Raw genomic sequence first — 24,211 nt, forward strand, 5'->3', positions numbered from 1 at the left:
ACATTATTTGTTTCTAGTTCTGAGGACTAGAAGGTTTCTAAAGGTTACCTGATACATTACTTATTTTAATCTTTCTGGAGCAAAGGTGAATCTCTCTCTTACTGGCAGAGAAGAAAATTATTGCTTAGAAGTTTGAATTCATATGCACAATGTCTCTCTTAGAAATATAACTATTTGGGGTTCTCAGGGGTCTTCGCCTACAATATATGCAGGTCTTACTCCCGATTCTCCCTCACTTTTCAAAACCTGGCACTTTGTCCAGGTTTTGAAAAGCTGTGTCGGGCAGGAAGGAAGTCCGCGCATGTGCAGCTATCACACGATTACATCACAGTGGGGGGATGCCAGTGATGTTTGACAAGAGCAAGTAGCAGGGGGCGGGGCTAGGGCGGGTTTGGGGCCAAATTAGAGCAGGGGCAGGCATAACTAGGCAGGCCTGGGGGCGGAGCTAGGGGTCCGGACTTTCTGAAGGGAAAATCTGGCAACCCTAGTTTTAGCTCTATCTTGATGATACCTTGTTAAGAATTCTAACTGGTCTAGTAACTCAGGTTCTGCTAATTGTCTAACTGGTTCTTTTTTTTTGTAAATAATTTTTATTGAAGAAATCAGGGAACAAGCAATACGAAACCCGGCATAACACAACCAATAAAATAGAATACAAATTAGAAGAACATCAGTCCATATCGTGAGGGACGAGAAACAAGGCAAAACAAAATAGTAAGTGTCACAGTCTAAACTGATTCTAATCTAGATTTATCTGGATGTCTTTTGATGACCCCCTATTGGGGAATTCCCACTGTATGACATTTACAGGTATAAGAGCTGCTTTCTCCATTTTGAAATCATATCTGAATTTAAAGTCTGTGAGGTCTTGAAAGTTCATTTTTGATGGCCTCACAATCTATCAAGATTTAAAATATTAACTTTATCAAAACACTCTTCGTTTAGCCTGATCCATGGTGATATAGTTAAGTGAATGAACATGCTGCTCTTTTGAACTCATTGCATCTAAAGTTTTCATAAATTTAATCTCTGGCATGCTCATCAAGATTCACAAAAATAAATGTATAGGTTTAATCTCCAGCCGTTCCATGAAAGCCAATTTCTTGCCTTAGCAGTTTTCTAAAGGTGTAGCTAAATCCAAAAGAAGGTACAGTGTTCCCATGGTCATTCGTGGTCGGCGGTTTGCGGTCCCAGTCATTCTCAGTATTTTCTGACCGCGACCGCTGACCAGAAGAGGACAGCTGGAGAGGCAGGAGATAGCAGCTGGAGCACCGGCGAGTGAAGGAAATTACTCGCTGTATGCTCTGACCGCCTCTTCCTGCACTAAAGTCAGGCCTTACCAATCTGGAGCTGCTTTGACATGCAGCTCCTGATTGGTAAGGCCCGACTAGTGCAGGAAGAGGTGGTCAGAGCAAACAGTGAGTGATTTCCTTCACTCGACGGTGCTCTGGCTGATCTCTCCCGCTGCCCTCTCCAGTCTCCCCCACGAAAAACCGTATTTGCAGTTTTTCAAGATTTGCGGGGGTTCCTGGAACGGAACCCCTGCGAATTTTGGGGGAGTACTGTAAAATTAGCAATGATCCTTAGAGTCTTTCTTACCAGTTCTTGTTGGAGATCTGGAATTTTTTTATTTCACCTCAGTGAGAAAGAAGCTCTGATGTGTGTCCTAGACTGGTTGTTGAGCTAGGAACCTAGACAGAGAAACACTTGAATTGCACCTCTCTCTTGTTATTTAGAGCAACCACTTCTTTTAAGTGTATGATTTATCGGCACTGTAACATTTCCTCAAGGCCTTTTGAAGTATTAACTTTGTAGTGCCTTTCTTTTCAGGCATGCATAGAATTTTCCTTATTAAATACTGAATAATATTTTATCATAACACCATGTCCAAGATGCTGCTCTTTGGGTTTTGTTTTTAAACTGGCTTGTTTGAAACACAATAGAAAGAGCTGTATGAGAGAGACCTTAGGGGAAAAAAAGAGTACAGTCCCAATTAAACTCAAGAAAAAACTGCACAAAATAACACGAAACAAAGAAAATCAGATATGACCAAACAGAATGTGCTATTGTAGTGGTATTTTTTCTGGCAATATATTTAACTGGCTACTTTTTATTTCACAATCCTCAATAATAAAAAGGCTTAGTAACCATTATCAATTCTTTTATAACATCATATATACTATTTTGGGATCATCGGAAACCCTTGCAGTAATCCTTCATTAGTTCATATGGAAAAACAGCTCTTGAATCGTCATCGACCTTTTTTTACTTTACTTAAATATAATTTTTTCTTTTTCCTTATTTCTTATATTAAAACACTTATATTTACAACACTTATCTTATTGGTTAAATCGCTGTTGGCCGGGAAGCTGTTGCCGACATGTTTCACCTATTCAGGTTTTTTCAAGGCTGTCCCCTGCATGAAAAATCATATATTACTGCAGCTTCACCTACTCTACATCATTTATTTGCATATATTCATCCTAAGTATGCTTATTTAACAATATTTCACTTACCAAATTCTACTGCAGTCCACCATCTAGTCTCTCTATTTGACAAGATGGCGGTGGTGTTTTTTTCGCTTCTATTTATACGTATTATATTGTGACGTCAGCTTGTATGTCATTACGTTTCTCTGATAGCCATCATTATTTATAGAATTACAGCTGAAATCATAAGGCTAGATTAGAATGTTGTTATCTCTACATCAGAGTTGTCCATTCGATTTCGAAGTTGAATCCTTTTGGCGATACTGTAGTATAAAAATTCATTGCTGTTCTTTATAGTTCATCCACCCTAATGATATAGTAAACATATTTATAAAAGTAAAACATATATATTACATCCAAAGAGGCCTGATACAGACTGTATTTCAGCATGTCTGCCAGAAACTACAAAAAGGCAGGAATAGTCAAGGGTTCAGAGAGTGGTCGCTCAGGGTGCCTATACACAACCTAATGTACATAAACTCAGTAAAAATAAAGATAAGGTATAGGGTGCCCTCAGTGTGGGGAGGCAGCGACGGGAGACAAGGCTCCAATGCTTAACAGAATCAGGTGAAGGTAATATACCTACACCAGCACACCATCATCGGGCACCCTGGGTGTGCAAAGAATAAAGAGTGCTAAACCACAACTCAATAAATTATAAAGTCAATTAAGGTGTGATTCAAATGAAAAACCACAGAGCGACCACTCGCTGAACCCCCTAGCCAACTCCCCAGAGACAATAAGAAGCGAACTTAACTGAAGGATAGAAAATTCCTGGGGCTCAAAAAACAAAACCTATGTTAATATTTTATTAATATGCAAAAATTAGGAGGGGTGTACAGTGTATCATAGAGTAGAGTGGGCTCCGATCGTAAGACCTCTTATAGCTCATTTGTTATTTCAAGTCCCCATCGTGGGAATATAGCTTTAATCATACATGCACGCCTCCACTCCACCCTTATAGTGTAAAAAAGCAACCAAAAATAAATGTTAAAGTGTGTAATCTAAATAGCACAAACTACTGCTTTCTGGCCCCTACTAAAGATAAACATCCCATTTTTAGTGGGATGTTTTCAACTATTGGTGAGTTACAACATATGAAATGATTTGTAAGTGGAATAATTTTAGTTTTGCCCAGTGTTGCTATAATATGTTTTCACATATGATGGGCAGGATGCTTGTTTGAGAACCCATTTACAGGTTTTCTAGGTAGACAAATGATGCCAGAGTTCTTCAACCGTGATCTTACTGTTGTGCCTTCATTATTGACTCAACATTAGCTCCTAGTATTCAGCTTGTATTATTTCAGCATTGTGTAGCCAGTCCCCGATCAGTTATTTTTTTTATTGATAAGATGTTTATACCAACATTATGGGAAGATATCCATTGAAAATGGTTTACACAATAAACATAAAACAATGAAGGAATTTCTCTAAAACAGAGTAACTGCATATCCTAAAAAAAGAGAAGAAACTCACTGAGGCTGAGGGACATTTAGAAACATGATGCAGATAAAGGCCAAATGGTCCATTCAATCCACCATCTACTCTTCCCCCTGAAAAGGTCCGTATCCCTGTCTCCTGCTTTCTTGAATTCAGATCCAGTCTTTGCTGGAGACTCTTCCATGCACCTACCACCCTTTCTTATGCTCTCTCAATCTGGAATTTGCTTTCATTTCAAAAAGACTTGCCTCCTGTACATTAATGCCACGGAGATATTTAAATGTCTCAATGATATCTCCTTTTTCCCAATTTTCTTCCAGCGTATACATGTTAAGGTCTTTAAGTCTGTCCCCAATTGCTTTATGACAGAGACCACTAGCCAATTTTGTAGCCACGCTCTGGACCAACTCAATCCTATTTCAAAATCTTTCAGAAGGTGTACTCTCCAGAGGCATTACCACTTCTTTTTTTTCCTACTAACCATTCCTCTCGCTATGCACCTGAGCATCTTTCTGGCTTTGACTGTCACCTTTTCTACCTGTTTTGCTACTCATTAGATATGATCACCCCTAAGTCCCGCTCTTCTTTTGTGCACAGAAGTACTTTACCTCCATTCTCTTGAATTTTTTCAGCCCAAGTGCACGACCCTGCATTTTTTTTAGCATTAAACTTTACTTGCCAATTTCTAGACTTTTCTTCTAGCTTCACTAGATCCCTCTCATGCTATCCACACCCTTACCAGACAGTCCTTCCACAGTATCACTCACAAAGATGTTAAAGAGAGCTGGGCCATGACAGATCCTTGCAGCATTCTGCATCCTTTTCCTCAGAGCAATCTCCATTTACCACCACTCCTTCCAGTCAGTCACTTTAGGGCAGGGGTGTCCAACCTGCGGCCCCATGAAGTATTTTCTGTGGCCCCGGTCGTGGGCGATGCAGTGTTTTCCTCTGCTGCTCCCGGGTGTTTACCATCTTGCCGGCTCCCTCCTCTGTCTTGCTGCAGCGTTTGCGCATTTGTGCGGCCCCAGAAACATTTTTTTTGGCCAATGCGGCCCAGGGAAGCCAAAAGGTTGGACACCCCTGCTTTAGGGCCTATAACTTGTTTATTTATCAGCCACCTATGTGGACTATGTCAAAAAGGCTTTGCTAAAATCCAGGTACACCATATCCAACTGTTTGGTCACCCACTCAAAGAAGTCAAATTTGTCTGACAAGATCTGCCTTTTAGTAAAACCATGCTGCCTAGGGTCCTGCAATCCATTTAATTGTAGAAACTTCACAGATTTCTATAAACGAATGGCAACCAAACAATTTGACTCCACTTTTCACAAGGATGTTTAATTCCTTACATTTTCTCTTGTACATGTTTTACATTGCCTTTAGATCAGCACTTAGATGTATACTTAATTACTTCAAACCATTATTGGGTCTCTGTAGCAGCAAGCCAGCTGTGGCCCCGGGGTTCCTTCCTCCCATATAAAAAATCTCAGACTTCTCAAAATTAATTTTTAAACTAGAAAAACTGTCCAATTGCACTATATCTCATTCCAGATTACTCACAAAAGGAGCATATCAGCTGCAAAGAGATGGAATTTCTGCTCATGCTTCCCCAGAGCAGTTTCCACATCTGTTTTAAATTTAACTGTAAGGGGCTCCACATTGAGAATTAACAACTTGGGAGATAAGGGACAATACTGTCATGCCCTTCTACAGATTTCAAAAGGCGAGGTAAACGTTGGTCTTAAGCTAGAGAGGTTATCGGGAAGCAGCTGCCTATTGCTTTTGGAGACCAAGAGGGAAGGTGGATCGGAGGGAAGGCTCAGGCTGTCGTGAGCAGGGGAAATGTGTTGTTGCTCACTTCTGGCAAAGAACTAAAGGGTTTAAGGAAATTGGACCAGGAGGCATGGAATTAAATGACTCCTAACCCAATGCCGGGAGTCTTGAGCTGGCTATGACGCTGGTTTCTCTTCTCCTCCCTATAGGACCAGAAGTAAACCTGACCACCCCTCATTCATTCCCTTGTCTGGGATTTGCTTTTCCCCTCATTTTACCACATGTCCAGAGCTGTCCTATCTACAGCATTCTAGCATGTACTCTCACTACTCCTACGTTCCAATCCTTCTCCCTGTATTGGATTTCCACCTGGGATCTTCCCCAGTGATCTATTTGATTTCCTTCTACAGACACTGTGTGCCTTTGGGGTTCAACTGTGAATAAGACAAGAGCTGTGAAAAATTGCAGGAAGACTAGGAAATTGGAAGGCTGAGCATCCAAATGGTAGATGAAATTTAATGTGAACAAATGCAAAGTGGTGCACGTTGGGAAGAACAATCCAAATTATAGTTACCTGATACTAGGGTCAGCACCCAAGACACTATACAGAAATCTTTTGCCCACTATGTGGCTGTGGCAAAAAAAAAAAAGCAAACAGAATGCTAGGGAGGGTAAATAAGACTGAGCATATTATAATGCCTCTGTATTGCTCCATGGTGCATCCTCACCTTGAATATTGCACACAGTTCTGGTCACCATATCTTAAAAAAAAAAAAAAAAAAAAAGATAAGTGGAATTAGAAAAGGTTCAAAGAAGAATGGCTAAAATGATAAAAAGGATGAAACTCATCTCGTATCAGGAAAGACTAATGAAGTTGGAGCTCTTCAGATTGGAAGAGAGACTATTAATGGGGGATATGACTGGGGTCTAGAAAATCCTGAGTGGTATAGAAATGGTAAGAGTGAATCAATTTTTCAGTCTTTCTAAACCAGGGGACACACAATTAAATTAAATGGGAATACTTTTAAAACAAATAGGAGGAAATATTTTTTTACTCAAAGAATAGATAAGCTCTGGAACTTATTGCCAGAGTTGGTGCTTACAAGTTCGTAGAGGAAAAGTCCATTATCTGCTATTGAGACCGACATGGGGGAAGCCACTGCTTGGATCAGTAGCATGGAATGTTGCTACTCTTTGGGTTTCTGCCGGGTCCTATGACCTAGAAACAGGAGTCTGGGCTAGATGGACCATTGCTCTGACCTACTATGGCTGTTTTTATGTTTTTCTCAAAAATGATACAACAAAACAAGGGACAGGAGCCCCATGAAAAACAAAGAAAAGCAAGCAAAGAGGGAGGGTGGGGGTTGTGAGGGAGGAACATCAACCAGGGAGACTTTTTATAGACTTATCCCCAGTTCACTCACTTTGCTTGCTTTTCTCCACACTCTTCTTTCCTTATCTTCTAAGTTGAAGACCAAGGACTGGATGGGCACTACATCTTCACATTGAATTTCCTTTTGTGGAAAGGAAGAAAGGAAGACCATTAACACTTATCTATACCTACTTGTATACTTCTCTCCAGTTTCTAAGGCATTCCTACTGTTGGTGCCTTCAGTTCTAGCCCATCCCTTCATTGGTTTGATGGTTACTAATGTGAAGCAGGGACCCAGAAAGTTCCTCCTGTTACTACAAACAGCTGAAATAAAAATAGAAAAACACATCTCTCATCATTAGTAATCTCCTAAATCTGCTCTTTTGAGCAAAGGGAGGCTTATGTGTTCTTGTCTGATCACTTCACAATGGCAGATTCTCCATTTCCCTCTGCACGATATTTAATAATATCTCTGAGTGCTTAATCTCTGCACTGCTAGTGTCACTTTGGGCGCCGATGTATCCACTAAAATAATAATAAATTGTAGAAGGACATAGTGACTGATTTATCTTTTGGAATCTGCTTTGTTTTTCAGTGTAGGAAATAAGAAATTTCTCCTATTCTGTGTAGCTGGGGAAAAACAAAGATTATTAAATATGGCTATACTAATTAAAAGAAAGATATACGTATCTTTGTTCTTTTAGATGTTCTTCCTGGAGAGTAGCAGAGTTTTGGATTCCAAGCTTCCCAGTCTTTAAAGATGCCCCCTCCATATCATGACTGCATACCATGACATATTTGCATTAGGATTCACAGCTGGCTTTTAATGACACCTTTGAAATTTGATTGCAGAGTATGATCCACATGTAGCAGACTGCCAAATATTGCCATCCAATGTAGTTAACGTGGCCTATTCTGAGAAAGTGGCCTAATAGAATTGAAGTGTCAGCTTTAGGAGGGAAGTATAAATTCAGTTAAAGGAGGAATCCCAAAGGGGTCCATAGCATGGAGAAAAATAAAAGTACAGTCAGTAAGTTACCTCTCAAGGGGCTAAAGGATAAGGAGAAAAACACAGCTGTCACGTGGTACTGTAGGGTGGAGAGAGTGTGGCACAGTGGTTAAAGCTATAGCCTCAGCACCCTGAGGTTGTGAATTCAAACATACGCTGCTCCTAGTGACCCTGGGCAAGTCATTTAATCCTCTCATTGCCCCAGGTACATTAGTTAGATTGTGAGTCCACCAGGACAGACAGGAAAAAATGCTAGAGTACCTGAATAAATTCATGCAAACCGTTCTGAGCTCCCCTGGGAGAATGGTATAGAAAATTGAATGAATGAATAAATAAATACATATTGAGAGGAGACAGGCCTGTTCCCAGAAAGACTGAATTAAGCAGGTTGGCCATTATGAGCCACATCTGTCCCCTGAGGCACAAGTGGCATAAAAGAGGAAGAATAGATCACTGGGGAGATCTGATCCTGATCCTTAGATGAGAAATGCTGAGAGAAGTTGCTACCAAAATACAGTCAATACAGGCCATACAGGGAAAAGATTTGAAAGCTGGGAGCTAGGAGCAGTGAGTGCTGATCAATCTCGTAAGAGAAAAAGAGCAACAAGGGAGTGAGATAGTGGATATAAGTGTGATTGGAGCACAGGAGATCTGTTTGCTTACCAAGAAGAAGGTAAGAAGAGTAAAGAACAGGACTTAACCCATGACCAAAGGCTAAAGTACAGTATGTCCTTGAAGGTCTAATAAAGAGGAGAGAGGCTTCTAACTAAATTGAAAGAGACTAACGGGGCAATTCTATAACTTGACTCCAAGATGCAAGCACCATGATGGGCTGCACTAAATGCCAATTTTGTAACAACTTTCAAGACACAATTAAGCCATTATAGAATAGCACTACTATCCCACAGTGGCATGCCAAAATGTAGGCTTGTGTAAGTTGGTGGTGGACCGTTTGTGACACAACACCCTGGGATTGTGGGTTCAAACCCGCGCTGCTCCTTGTGACCCTAGGCAAGTCACTCTGTCCTCCATAACATCAGGTACGTTAGATAGATTGTGAGCCCACCGGGACAGATAGGGAAAATACTTGAGCACCTGATTGTAAAACCGCTTGGATCAATGGTCTTAAACTCAAACCCTTTTCAGGGCCACATTTTGGATTTGTAGTACTTGGAGGGCTACAGAAAAAATAGTTAATGTCTTATTAAAGAAATGACAATTTTGTATAAGGTAAAACTCTTTATAGTTTATAAATCTTTCCTTTTGTCATTTATAGCTAAAGAGACATATGATCAAGAAACTGTTTTAGTTTACTTTGGTGATTATGATAAACATACCGAGGGCCTCAAGATAGTACCTGGCGGGCCACATGTGGCCCCTGGACCGCAGGTTTAAGACCACTGGCTTAGATAAACCTTGATAGACGGTATATAAATACCTAATAAACTTGAAACTGATATCCTATACACTAGTGTTTAAGCCCGTTACATTAACGGGTGCTAGAATATATGCCTGTCTGTCTTTCTTTCTTTATGTCTCTCTCCCTGCTCCTGTCTCTTTCTTCCTTTCTTTCTGTCTCTCTCCCTCCTGCTATTTTTCTCTCTCTCTCCCTGGCACCCTTTGTCTGTCTGTCTTTCTTTCTGTCTGTCTCCCTGGTCCCCTGTCTGTCATACCTAGAAGTTTTAGGGTGGTTTGCAAAGGGTAGTTGATAGAGTTGATTTCTAAGTTGGTTATGGTTGGGATTTTGTTATTTTCTAGGAGGATGAATTTAGTTTTGTCTGGGTTGAGTTTCAGTTTGTGGTCTTCCATCCAAGTCGTAACTGTAGCTAGAGTTCTGTGTAGTGTGTCTGACATTAAGAGCATTGGTTGGTCGAAAGGAATGAGGATGGTGATGTCATCAGCACAGCTATAAGAGGATAGGCCTTGTTTGTTCAGGTAAATGCCAAGAGAGGCCGTATATAGGTTGAAGAGAGTAGGGGACAGTGGGGACCCTTGTGGAACACCGCAGGGGTTGGACCAAGGTTTGGATTGAGAAAGAATGGTTTTGGGAAATCTGAGGTGTTTTAGTCACAGACCTTGTTTGTGCACTGGCCTTGATTGTCCCTTAGCCCACTATCTGGGAGTTCTGCTACACATATATGGGTTCGTCCCCCATATGTACTTGGATCTGACCTTGTGTATTTGGATCCCAAGGCTCCTTTTTCTAAAAATGTGCTCATCTCTCAGTCCAGGCCATCATTATTTATTCCAAATGTCAATGGCTGTGAACACAGGCAGTTTATTCTTACAGTCCTCTGTTATGTTTGCCTTATTAAATGTGACAGTAGATCCTCATCACCTAGACCGTGACTAATGCTTTAACATTAATAATTAGAATAATGAGGAATGGCACAACTATTCCATGTGATTTTAGAGAATTCAGTAAAAGTTGCTTCAGACTATAGTGTGCAGAATAGATTCTCTTGCTTAGTAGAAGTTATATAGACATAGCTGGATATTTGAGTCAAGATTTCAATTTTATAATGTCTGACTGTGTACTTCAATCGAAGATTGTGACAGCATTGGTGATTCATGCTGGCTGAATTCAACCATTGAATAGACTTGTTTTCTGGAGAGGTGGGGAGGAAATAAGTAGTGAGAAGGCAGAAGACTGGGTAGAGAACAAATCTAGGGTGACACTAAGAGGTCCTTTTACTAAGGCTAAATGCTAACGCATCCATAGAAACGCTAAAATGTGAAGCGCACCTTAGTAAAAGGAGCTCTAAGGCCCAGATTCTCTAAAAGTGCGTCCCGATTTTAAGCAGCTGTAGGCGTCCTACAGCTGTCTAATCAGCCAATCGGGATGCATGTTTTTTAAAAAAAAAATGCTCCCCAGGCAGGCCTGAAGGCGCCTCCGGGAGCCTAGGGAGACCCGCAAGATGCCTAAGCTCGTCTAAGGGCCTTAGGCTGAACCTAGGCGGCCCTACGCATCTCCCTAGTAGATGAGAAGCTTAAAAATGTAGGCCAGCAAAATGCTGGTCTACATTGTAAGTAAACGCGGCCGCTATATTTATCGCGGCAAGGGATCTCTCTGCCGCTATAAGTATAGCGGGCCGTGGCCCCTGACCGATCACTGGCAGGAGGGTGCCCAAACCCTCCTGCCCGAAGACGCCTACAGCTGCCTAAAATCGGGACGCACTTTTAGAGAATCTGGGCCTAAGAGTCCAAGAATAGGCAGAAGTCAAGGCAGCATTAGTTCATTTGCGATAGACTAGCCAAAGTCAAACACCATGGATTAATAAAGTACCTTGCTCCACAAGAAACCTGTCTGAGGACAGAGAGGACTGGGAGTTCCAGGGTTAGTGTGTAAATATTGGAAGCCTTCTACAAGAACCAGCCTAAGGAATCTAGGACATGACCAGTTGGGTGGAGCCATTTCATAGGGCGGAAGCAGATAGCAGTACAGAAGCAGGAAGAGATTTGATTCTGAACTCATCTCCTATATAGGGTGTAGGTCCAGTAAGATAAATATGTGACAGTATCTTTTCCTTTTGGGAGACCCAGACCCCAGGAACGAGTTTCATAGGACAGCAGTTGTGAAATTGGGGAGAAGTCAACCGACATGGACATTAGAGGCATTTACTCAGGATCTGTCTTCTTGCCAATAAATTTATGTTTATTTAAAATCTTGATATACTGCCTGGGCTAATGAGCAGAAACAGAAAAGAACTACAGCTTTATTAGGAAAGCTATATTCATTCATTACTAAGAGACATAAAAATCCAACAACCCATTGAGTGCCTAACATCCAGTCGTCATACCTTAGGCTAGCGCAAAGAAAATGTATTTTGAAAAGGCTTTTAAATTTCTTATATGATAGCTTAGCACAAATTGAAGGTGGAAGGCCATTCCATAATTTTGGAGCTAAAACAAAAAGGCCAGAATGATGGGCAGACTCATAGTGGCCTGTTTTGCCATAGGGAGAACTAATCAATGATCTCAGGGAACATGTCAGGGTATAAGACATTGTTAATGAATAGTACATTTTGTAGGTAAGGCAGAGGATTTTACAAGAAATCTGAAATGATACGGGAAGCCAGTAAAGATACACCAAAAAAGATTTCATGAGATTGAACTTTATATGAAGCCTTTTGCAGTAATCTAATCTAGAGAAAAGAAAAGCATGAGTAAGAATATTCAGTAATGAAAAATCAAGTATGAGGGAAAGATGCAAATCTTTTCTGTAACAGCCCTGAGATCTATTCTTTCAACGATAAAGCAAATTACTAAAAAGGGTTGATGAAAAAAATCAAATAACTGAAATGGTAAGGCAGGGGAGTATAAACAAGTGACAGTTTTGTTAGGATTAAGGACCAGTTTGTGACATAATATCCAATTAATGAGTGACTGTAAACCAGTGCCTCTCAAACTGGGTGTCACGAGAGATTCCGGAATTTTAATTTATTTTTAAAAATTCTCTTCATAACTATATACTAGAATAGATGACGTGTATGTCACGTTCACAAGAGTCTGTCAATGTTATGAGCATTTGTGTGAATAAGGATACAATCGCCCAGACAAGCACCATTCTTTGGCGCAACTGGTCTTTGAAAACTAATTTAAAGTAAGAACAAAATCTTTTCCAGAGATAGGAAAATGGTAAAACCAGAGGGTATAATTTGAGGTTGAGGGGTGGTAGACTCAAGAATAATGTTAGGAAATTCATCTTTAATTGATGCATGGAATGCGCTCCCGAGGGAGGTGGTAGAGAGGAAAACGGTGACAGAGTTCAAAGAAGCATGGGATGAACACAGAGGACCTCTAATCAGAAAATAATGGTAGATATTGAAGAACTAAGGCCAGTACTGGGCAGACTTGCATGGTTAAGCACACTACCAGGCAGAGCTCTGGGTTTCTGGCCAAGAAATATCTAAGGAAAAGGACCATTTAAATTAAATGATTAATTTATAGAGCGCAAATGGTTGGGTAGACTGGATGGACCATTTGAGTCTCTATCTGCCGTCATTTACTATGTTACCCTGTTTTTAACTGTAAATCGCTTTGAATTAATGATATTGCGATACATCAAAATTTTAATGAAACTTGAAACTTACCTGGTTTTCAGCGACTATTGAAAAGGTGTGAGCTAAATATTACACAAACACACACACACTGCTGCCATACAATATAACTCTCCCAAAAAGCAAGAACTGATAGGCTCTTCGCTGACTAAAGCAGACTTTTGCACTAGCCATTTTCAATCTGGAAAATAAAGAGAAACTACGAGTTAAAATAAGAAAAGAAGCAGAGTTAAGTTCTGTACATCAGGCTCTGTTCAGGCAGCGAATTCATTGCCACATCGAATATGAGCAAGGATGCCCAAGCTTTTGCGCCCAAGTAGCATATTTTCTTGTATGGAATGTGTACGTTTTTACCTACCGCGTACACCCCCTGCACACTACATGAGTGGGTGTATTTTCACATAGCCAATTTGCCCATGTTACATATGTACAAATATGGGATACCCCTCGGGATGTTGGACAGCATACGAAGCCAGCTTCAAGCATGAAAGATATAGTCTGAATTTTCTAAGTCACAGTACCTGGCACTGCGGTCAAAGGGTTCAGAGGTTTGAGGACAATGGACATTTCTTTCTCCAGAAAGCCTGTCACTTGCGACTCTTTGGCTGCTTTGCTCAGCCCCTCTTGCTCCGTCTTCAGCACGCTCCTCTGCTTTTCATATGCCTGCACAGCCAGAAATAGCAAGGAGAAGGAAAAAAAATAACCCATGACATCTTCCCCCTCAAGCACCCAAACTCATCCGTCTCCTCACAGAGATGCCAGTGCTGTTATAAAGTCCTCAGACCTTTGGCAGGGACTTGTTTCACATGAAGACTCTCGCCTCACAATTTGCTTGCATGGAGAGAGTGTTTCAGGTCACAAATACCCCGATGTACTTTATTCCTCATATAAATGTTTTTCAAATATTAAAGTACATCGGGGTATTTGTGACCTGAAACACTCTCTCCATGACCAATGACAATGCAAGCGAATTGTGAGGCGAGAGTCTTAACGTGTCACGCGCCACTACCGAGGACTTGAGGCTTATCATGAACACTACTATTTACTATTTATCATTTCTATAGCACTGAAAGGCGTATGCAGCGCTGTACATTTAACAGACAGCCCCTGCTCAGAAGATCTTACAGTCTAATTTGAACAGACAGACAGGACATCACAAGTAAGAGGAATTTACAATAGCGCTGGGATTTCTGAAATTGTGACTCTGAGCCCCCGCTTATGATCCTCCCAGAGATGCGGCAGGTTTCAAGCAGGTATGAGAATATGTGCTCATTCCTGCCCTATGTGGGTAAAAGCTAAATCCTCCCCTACCCCAGCCAACTGCATCGGTGCTTTTCAATAGCAATCCCTCACACAGCCAAACTTTCTCTTTGTAGTTCTCAGGATTAACATCGGCAAGGGCCCTCACAGCTTGTCTAATAACAGCTTAGCGATGGTGGTTTTCCACTAACTTTGCCCTCTAGGAAAATCAACCATGGCCAACGTACCTTCAGTGGCAGGGCAATCTCCTTCTTCTGATGCAAAATGTATTCCAGGATTACTTCCTTCTCATCAGGGCTAAGGAAAGGAAGATAAGAAAATGTTACAACAGTCATCACACAAGCCTAACAAAACAGGAGATAAGTCCACTTAATTGTCCATTTGAAGCACCTGCCAGAGGCCTCACATGCATTCACTTCTATCATCCACTTGAACCTGAATAATTGTCTCTAGCATGCAGTACTCACAGTCACCACTGGATCATCCCTCTGATACTGCTATGCCAACATTAGACTCTATTCTGATGTTTTTTGTGTCAACTACTAGGATTTGAACCCAGAAATAGATAAATATAAGTTCTGAAAAGCTGTTGATATGAAAACCTGGTTGGCTCAAAGGTTGTGTGCTGGGTTAGTAAAAGAGGCTGAGGGTTCAAGCCTCAGCTAAGGAGTAGAGCGGATATGCTCCAAGAGAAGAGGCTGTGGGTTCAAGTCTATTTTGTGTCAACCACTAGGATTTGAACCCAGAAATAGATAAATATAAGTTCCGAAAAGCTGTTGATATGAAAACCTGGTTGGCTCAAGGGTTGTGTGCTGGGTTAGTAAAAGAGGCTTAGGGTTCAAGCCTCAGCTAAGGAGTAGAGCGGATATGCTCCAAGAGAAGAGGCTGTGGGTTCAAGTCTATTTTGTGTCAACTACTAGGATTTGAACCCAGAAATAGATAAATATAAGTTCCGAAAAGCTCTTACTGTGAAAGCCTGGCTGGCTCAAGGATTGAGTGCTGGGTTGGTATCAGGAGGTTGAAGGTCCAATCCTAAGCTAAGGGGTAGAGCTGATATAGCTCCAAAAGAAGAAGCTGAGGCACCAAGAGAAGAGGCTGAGGGTTGAAGATGATAGTAACAGGAGGTTGAGGGTTCAAGTCTTTTTTTGTGTGTGTCATCTAGGATTTGAACCCAGAAGTGGATAAATATAAGTTCTGAAAATGGATAACTATAAGTTCTGAAATGCTCTTGATGTTTCAAGGGTTGTGAGCGGGGTTAGTAACGGCAGGCTGAGGGTTCAAGTCTCAGCTAAGGAGAAGGGGCTGATACTGCTCAAAGAGAAGAAGGCAGTTTTACTCAAATTTAGTCCATTTATAGTAAAAAATAGAAAAGGTTATTGGTTTCAGTGCAGTATACCTGGCCCTTCCTATTCCACCTATCCCCCACCTCGCTGCTCTATCTAACCTCCTGCTCTGTTCCCATCTAGTTTCTGACACACCCTCTTCAAACCACCTACTTACCAGCTCTGATCCCACCTAGCCTCTGACTAAGCAGGACTCGAACCCACAATCTCTATATCAAGTCACAGTGCTTTAGCCATTGAGCCCTGTACTAGAGCAGGGGTGTCCAACCTGGGCCGCATTGGCTGAAAAAAAATGTTACTGGGGCCACACAAATGCGCAAATGCTGCAGCAAGAGAGAGGAGGGAGCTGGCAAGACGGTAAACACCCAGGGACAGAAGAGGAAAACAGTGTATCGCCCTTGATCGGGGCCGTACAAAATACTTCACGGGGCCGCATGCGGCCCTCGGGCTGCAGGTTGGACACCCCTGTACTAGAGGGTTTCAGTTTCTTCCCTTTATACATTTCATGCTTTGATTTGGATTTAAAATGCAAACATCCAGGACGGGGAGTTAAACCCAGGACTCTTTGGTACAAGGTAACAAAACCTTCCTCCAGTCCACCACTTTTTCTCCCCCTTATACTTTTACTTCCTTGATTTGGATTTCAAATTGAAACATTCTGCCACAGGAGTCAAACCCAGGACTCTTTGATGCAAAGTAACAAAGCTTTCCTTTAGGGCAGACTTGCACGATCTGTGTCTGTATATGGCCGTTTGGTGGAGGATGGGCTGGGGAGGGCTTTAATGGCTGGGAGGGTGTCGATGGGCTGGAGTAAGTTTTAACAGAGATTTCGGCAGTTGGAACCCAAGCACAGTACTGGGTAAAGCTAAGAAGAAAAAATTTAAAAATTTAAATTGAATCAGGTTGGTCAGACTAGATGGACCATTCGGGTCTTTATCTGCCATCATCTACTATGTTACTATGTTACTATCACCACAGGACTGATGAAGACTAGTTTACTTTTTCTCCCCCTTATATTTCACCTTCCTTGACTTGGATTTAAAATTCAAACATCCTGGCACAAGAGTCAAAACTAGGACTTTTCAATGCAGGGTAACAAAGAATTCCACTAGTCCACCAATATAAACTTGTTGACTTTTGCTCTTCCTTATATTTCTCCTTTTTTGATTTGGATTTAAAATTCAAACATCCTGGCACAGAAGTCAAACCCAGTACTCTTCACTGCAAAGTAACAAAGAAATCTTGTAGTCCATCGATGGACTCATGAAGACTTGTCCACTTTGCTCTTCCTTATATTTCTCCATCCTTGATTTGTTTTTAAAATTGAAGAATCCTGCCATAGGACTCGAACCCAGGAGTCTTCGATGCAAGGTAACAAAGAATTCCTCTGGTCCACCGATGGACTAATGAAAATTTGTCTACTTTTGCTCTTCCTTATATTTCTCCTTTAAAGATTTGGATTTAAATTCAAACATCCTGGCACAGAAGTTGAACCCAGCACTCTTTGATGCAAAGTAAGAATACTTTCCTCTAGTTCACCAGTAGAGTGATAAAAGCTAGCCCTCTTTTTCTCTTCCTTATAGTTCTCCTTACTTGATTTGAACTTAAAATTTAAGCGGCCAGTCATGGAATTTCAACCCAGAACCTTTTGGTGCAAGGTAACAAAAATTTTCCTCTAGTCCACAACTGGACTGGCGATGGTTAGCTCACTTTTTCCTCCACATTATACTTGATTTGGATTTAAAAATCAAACATCCAAGCACAGGAAGTGAACCCAGGATTCTTTACCAGAATGTAACAAACTTTCCTCTAGTTCACAACTGGACTGATGAAAGTTGGATTACCTTTACTCCCCTTTATACTTCTACTTCCTTGATTTGGATTTAAAATTCAAACATCCAAGCACAGGAAGTGAACCCAGGACTCTTTACCAGAATGTAACAAACTTTCCTCTAGTTCACAACTGGACTGATGAAAGTTGGATCACCTTTTCTCCCCTTTATACTTCTGCTTCCTTGATTTGGATTTAAAATTCAAAAACCGAGTCAGTGGAGTTGAACCCAATACTCTTTGGTATAATACAATAAAGATTTCCTCTAGTACTACCACCACTGGGCTAATAAAAGTTGGAACACGTTTTCTCCCCTTTATATTTCTCCCTTGATTTGGATTTAAAATACAGTCAGGGGAGATGAACCCAATACGCTTTGGTACAAGGAAACAAAGATTTCCTCTAGTGCACCACTGGACTGATAAAGGTTGGATCACAATTTCTTCCCTTTACACTTCTCCTTCCTTGATTTGGATTTAAAATTCATACAGCCAGTCACATTCAGAACATTTAAAAGGTTTCTCTTCAGTGTCTTTATACTTATGAATAACAGTGGTAGAGCATTCACCTCACTGGCTAAAAAACCTCCTTCAAATGAAACAAGCACTGTGCTGTGTTATGCTGATGGCCAGCGTTTCACAATTCAGCTGCCTCAGAATATAACGTATCCGATCAAACTGAATTGTGAAACGCTAGTTATCGTTGGTGTACCGATCAACGGAAAATAAGTTGAATTTATTTTTTCATCTATCTTGCAGCATCTTTCAAGTCAAGCATAACACAGCACAGTGCTTGTTTCATTTGAAGGAGGTTTTTTAGCCAGTGAGGTGAATGCTCCACCACCATTGTGGAGGTGGGAGGGCCCTTGTCTGAGGCTTTTTCCTCCGTTTGAAAATGGTCATCCAGCCTGTATTGTGTTATTAACACACCATCCTATTATGCATACAGTGCATCTTATTATTGTGGAAGTGTCCTATTTTAGCATAAAGGCTGAATCATTTTTCCCCTACCTGAGCAGAGTTTCAACATCATCCCCACTAGCATGGAAACAAAACAGGTGGTTAATGTGGAAACTAAGTGGGAAATGTAAATCAATCAAAACTGGACACATTTAAGGAAAAGGGAACTGAAACCAAAGGATAAGAATTTGGAAAGGTTCAACCCAGGACAGTGGATTACGGGAGATACGGATCGCAGTAAATAATTTCTCATATCCGCTGGGAACTTTGGCATCATTGGACTGGAAAAGCACTGGGGGTTATGATCATCTGGGTCATTCCCATTCCGATCAATAAAAAGCTGGTTGCAAAGAAACTGGACACAGTGGTGAAAGAGAAAAACCCCAGATGGGCATTAATCAGCAAAGTGTCTGCCCTTAGCGATAACTCCATAAGCTGCAGGAAAAGAAAGAAGATCCTCAAGTGCCAAGAGATAAGGTCAGAGTAGTTGCCAGATTTTACTCTAGTAAAATCTGGACCCCCCCCCTAGATCTGCCCAGTACGCCCCAGTCCCCCCCCCCCCCCCCCATGGCTTGTACAAAGCTATGGATATGCAATCACCTAAAATGAGACTTATCATTTTCTGGACAGGCAAACCCCAACAATTTCTGATTTTTTGATTGCCGTTGACATTGTGTAGCCTTCTGCAAGAGATTACACAAGCAACAATACTGGACTATGTATCCTATGCAAAAGTGACCCGTTTGGAGAGAAATTGACTTATCTGTGTGTCCAGTAACCAGAGCATTTTTAAAATTTTTTCTATTCACAAACACACTCTACTTTTCTATGCCCTTGGATTAAAGGCGGTTGTCACTTAATATTACATCCCCCCACCCCATTTCTCTGTTCAGCTCTTTGATATGTATTCTCAAGTTAGGTGTCTGTTTCATCACCGAGTTCTTCCTCCAGCCATCCATGCTGTATTCATATTTGACATGACTAGAGGGATCTGAAATTTACAATGGCAAGGCAGTTGTGTTCTATTTGTCCTTTTTTTCATATTCCACAAAGACAGGAAAAGTTAAAAACAAACCTGTATCATCTAACTATAAATAATTTAAAGAAATGGTATAAAATACAAATATTAAAAATTCTAAAAGATATTTTGCTAAAAAGAAATAAATTGTAACCCTACAAGTAGACTCTTGTCTGCACCCTCCAAAGAGAAGTTTCTCAGCTACAGTGAGCAGATAGGGACAGGCAAATTACCCAAGGAAATGGGCAAAATTGCTCTCACACCCATACCGAAAACTTCCAACAGCAGACCTTTCCAAAACTTCAAGCTACTGGCCCATCACTGGCATCCCTATTCTAACAAAAATCCTTGAAATCCACGAAAGCAAACAACTAGCCTCTTATATTGAGCTACATTCCTGCCTTCACCCATCCTAATGTGGATTCAGAAAGCAATACAGCACAGAACTCTTTATCATCACCCTAATCACCAAAGTAAAACCACTACTAAGTATTGGCCATCAAGCAATACTACTCCAGTTTGATAACCCTTTGACTCGGTAGACCATCATCTGCTTATAACCAAACTGTCTGAAATCAGAATTACAGGAGCTGTGTTAGACTGTTCACAGACTTTCTACAAAATAGAGAGTCTACGGTTAAAAAGGAAGGAGACTTCTACAACCCCTGGAAAGCATTCTGCGGAGTTCCGCAAGGCTCCTCTTTATCCCCCATCCTTTTCAATCTTTTCATGAGCTCACTTGGAAACATTAAATTAGAAGACAAAACCTTACTATACTACGCAGACAACATTCTTCTCCTCATCCCTATTACAACCAAACAACCAAACATAGATGAGAAAATTTCAAACAACATTGAAAAAATCCACAAACAAACTTAAACTAAATGCCACCAAAACCAAAGCCATCTGTTTCCACACCACTCAGCAGAACACCCCGACAAGCATTAATCTTCAATCCAGTGGAGAAATCCTCATTCTGGATGACACACTCAAAATGGATCCTCAAATCTCTACCATCTTCACTATGCGCCAACTACTTCCACCAACATCATTTTGCTCCAATTGTCCAGCTGGACTACTGCAACTCAGCAAACGTGGGGGATCAACTCCTCTCTTGTTCACCAATTGCAGCTCATTCAGAACACAGCTGTCAGACTTATCTTCAACCTAAAGAAATACAATTTGATCTCAGCTTTCCTTAAACAACTACACTGGCTACCAATTTAATCCCCCCCATTGCCCCAGGTACATTTGATAGATTGTGAGGCCAGCGGGACAGACATAGAAAAATGCTCAAATAGCTGAATAAATTCATGTAAACCATTCTGAGCTCTCCTGGGAGAACGGTATAGAAAAATAAATAACTACATTTTTGATAGGACATCTAAATCTGACTTTGGATCTTTCCTGCTAAATGTAAACATCCATTTTTGAATGGGATGTCCAAATAATTTTTTTTTTTTTTTAATCACCTACTTGGACATCTTGGCCACCAAAACGTCTAGACTGCCAGGACATCTAACTTTAGTCATCATTTTCAATTTAAAAAATCCAAGTTAGAAATATCCAAATCAGCAGCATTTAGACATGGGAGGGGCTGACATTCTAAGGAACTGGAAACATAGACAGGCCAACACCTTAGAGGGCACTGCTGTGAACTTCACATAAAGGGTGCCAGATATCCATCTCACCATACACCCTTTATCATTTATGCCGAGCCCTCAAAAACTCCCCCAAAACCTACCTTACCCACATGTCTATCACCCCAATAGCCATTATGGCTGTCGGCGGCATCTATATGGCATTAGTATAGGGTTTTGGTGGGTTTACCTTATGGGCCTGGGTCTTCCTCTCTATGATTCACTAGCCCACTCACCAGGTTACTTTAGACTCCTGTGTTATGCTGTACTAGGCTTTCCCAAATGCTGCTGGGTTGTACTCTTTCATTCAGATTTTTGGGGGATGGGAGGGAGTCAATGGGGTGTTTGGGTGGGTCATAGCTTCATGAATCCAGTGGTAATCTGCTCAGTTTTGGTCCCTTCGTGACACTTAGATGCTTCTAAAACAGGTCTAGCTCTGAAAACAGGACGTTTTACAAAAGGTTTGATTATCTCCGCAAGCTGTCTAAGTCTAGCACACCCATAACACACCTCTTAACATACCCCCTTGAATTCTGGATGCATAGCAGTTAAAGTGTCTTCCTAGACATCAAGGAAAATGGTTTTGATTGGCAATTAGGAAGTCCAAGTGCCAACTTAGGCAGTTTTTGGGACGTTTAATTTTTTTTATGTCCCTAAAAGCATCCGCTTTGTACTAAGAACTGCATAAGTCAAAACTTTTCCACAGAAATTCTATCAAAATTTATTATTCGAGGGAAAAATAATCAGATTAAAGAGCATACCTCAATCAGAGAAAGCAGATGGTTTACGTGACAAAATGGGAGAACTAGAAGTCATGGCCAAAAAAGATAACCTAGACATCATTGGGATCTCTGAAACATGGTGGAATGAAGAAAACAAATGGGACATAGCACTGCCGGGGTACAAACTCTATCGCGAAGACAGGTCTGGTCAGAAAGGATGAGGACTAGCCTTATACATAAAGGATAACAAACTCGAATGGATACAGCAGCGACGACCAACAAATTGGAATCACTATGGGTTAAAATACCGGGAAGGAATGGACCCGAGATAAAGATGGGCCTGTACTATCGTCCACCTGGACAAACCAAAGCAAACTATGAAGAAATGAAAGCCAAGATAAAGCGAGAATACAAAAGCGGTAACACGATTGCTATGGGAGACTTCAACTATCCCAGGATAGACTGGAGTCTTGGAAACTCAAAATGCGCTAGGGAGACCGGATTCCTGGAGGCTATACAGGACTGCTTCATGGAGCAGCTTGTCAGAGAACCGACGAGACGGAATGCCACTTTGGATCTAATCCACAATGGGCTAAGAGGACCTGCAAAAGAAGTGGAAGTACTGGGGCCGTTGGGAAATAGCGATCACAATATGATCAAGTTCAAAGTTGAAGTAGGAGTATCGAAGGGGAAGAGAAGCACAGCAACTACTTTTAACTTCAAGAAAGGAAACTACGAAGCAATGAGTGTAATGGTAAGGAAGAAACTTAGGAACAGCTCAAAGAAATTGCAGACTGTGGAGCAAGCCTAGTCTTTATTCAAGGACACGTTGAACGAGGCGCAAAATCTATATATCCCCAGATTTAGAAAAGAGCAGAACAAAAGGCTCGGCGTGGATAACTAAAGAAGTAAAGAAAGTGATAGGAGATGAGAAGAATTCATTCTGGAAATGGAAAAAGGACAAAACCAAGGAAAACTGAAAAGAGCACAGCACGCATCAAAAAAAATGTCACCTCGTGGTTAGAAGAGCAAAAAGAGAATATGAAGAGAGGCTAGCCAGGGAAGCACAAAATTTTAAACCATTCTTCAGATATGTTAAAGGGAAGCAACTGGCTAGGGAGGAGGTGGGACCGCTGGATGACGGAGATAGGAAAGGAGTGGTGAAGGAGGAAAAAAGAAGTGGCGAATAGACTAAACATGTTCTTTTCGTCAGTATTTACAAAAGAGGACACATCCAACGTGGTGGAACCTGAAAAAAATCTTCAAAAGGAGATCAAGCAGAAAAATTAACATCCATGGAGGTAAGCCTTTACGACGTACACAAGCAGATAGATTAAAAACTGACAAATCTCTGGGCCCAGACGGAATCCACCCTAGATATTGAAAGAACTAAAGGAGGAAATAGCAGAACTACTACAGCAGGTTTGTAATCTATCCCTGAAAACAGGCATGATCCCGGAGGATTGGAAGATAGCTAATGTTACGCCCATCTTTAAAAAAGGATCGAGAGGTGACCCGGGGAACTACAGACCGGTAAGTTTGACTTCGGTTCCAGGGAAGATGGCAGAAGCGCTGATAAGACAGCATCGACGAGCATCTAGAAAGGAATAAACTGATGAAAACAAGCCAACATGGCTTCTGCAAGGGAAGATCGTGCCTAACCAACTTATTGCACTTCTTCGAAGGAATTAACAAATGGATGGACAAAGGGGACCCCAGAGACATTGTATACTTAGATTTCCAAAAAGCCTTTGACAAGGTACCCCATGAATGCCTACTATGGAAACTGAAGAACCATGGGTAGAAGTAGACGTACATAGATGGATCAAAAATTGGTTGGCGGGTAGAAAGCAAAGGATGGGAGTGAAGGGCCACTACTCGGACTGAAGGACGGTCAGGAGTGGTGTTCCACAGGGGTCGGTACTCGGACCGCTGCTGTTCAATGTATTTATAAATGATATAGAAACAGGGACGAAATGTGAAGTAATAAAATTTGCAGACAACACCAAACTATTTAGTGGAGTTGGGACTAAAGAGGACTGTGAAGATTTACAAAGGGACCTGAACAAACTAGAAGAGTGGGCGACAAGATGGCAGATGAAGTTTAATGTAGAGAAATGTAAAGTCTTGCATGTAGGAAACAGAAACCCGAAGTACAGCTATACAATGGGAGGGCTGGTAATGGGTGAAAGTACCCAAGAAAAGGACTTGGGGGTAATAGTGGACAACACAATGAAACCATTGGCACAGTGCGCAGCGACCTCTAAGAAGGCAAATAGAATGCTGGGTACTA

At 41.2% G+C, this 24,211-nt stretch overlaps 1 protein-coding gene across 1 annotated transcript in view; it reads left to right on the plus strand.

Moving 5' to 3' along the window:
* The window catches only part of TSPAN4 (tetraspanin 4), a 355,015-nt gene that overhangs the window by 122,871 nt on the left and 207,933 nt on the right, over nucleotides 1-24,211 (plus strand). The gene's annotated exons all lie outside the window — the stretch shown is intronic.

The sequence above is a fragment of the Geotrypetes seraphini genome, chromosome 19 (assembly GCF_902459505.1).
Source record: "Geotrypetes seraphini chromosome 19, aGeoSer1.1, whole genome shotgun sequence".
NCBI classification, from domain to species: domain Eukaryota; kingdom Metazoa; phylum Chordata; class Amphibia; order Gymnophiona; family Dermophiidae; genus Geotrypetes; species Geotrypetes seraphini.